This window comes from Marmota marmota, unplaced genomic scaffold (assembly GCF_001458135.2).
Source record: "Marmota marmota marmota unplaced genomic scaffold, marMar, whole genome shotgun sequence".
NCBI classification, from domain to species: Eukaryota; Metazoa; Chordata; class Mammalia; order Rodentia; family Sciuridae; genus Marmota; species Marmota marmota.
This window is the reverse complement of record NW_025999862.1, coordinates 3,882,799-3,883,078: the sequence shown is the minus strand read 5'-3', so window position 1 is coordinate 3,883,078 and position 280 is coordinate 3,882,799.

The following is a 280-nucleotide window of genomic DNA, read 5'->3' as shown; positions in this document are numbered from 1 at the left end:
GGACCCCCACACGCTCTCATGGACGCCCTCTGATTGGCTGCCCACACTGTTGTCAGACCAGGCTGAGGCAGGAGGACAGCAAGTTCAAGGCCAACCTGGCCAACTTAGCCAGACCTTGTCTCAAACTTTTTTTTTTTTTTTTTTGAAAGGATTAGCTGGGCTAGGGATGTAGCTCAGTTGGTAGAGTGCATGCCTACCCTTGCTCAAAACCCTGGTTCAATCCCTAGAACCAAAAAAAAAAAAAAATAGAAAAGGAAAAAAAAAAATTGTAGTATTATCA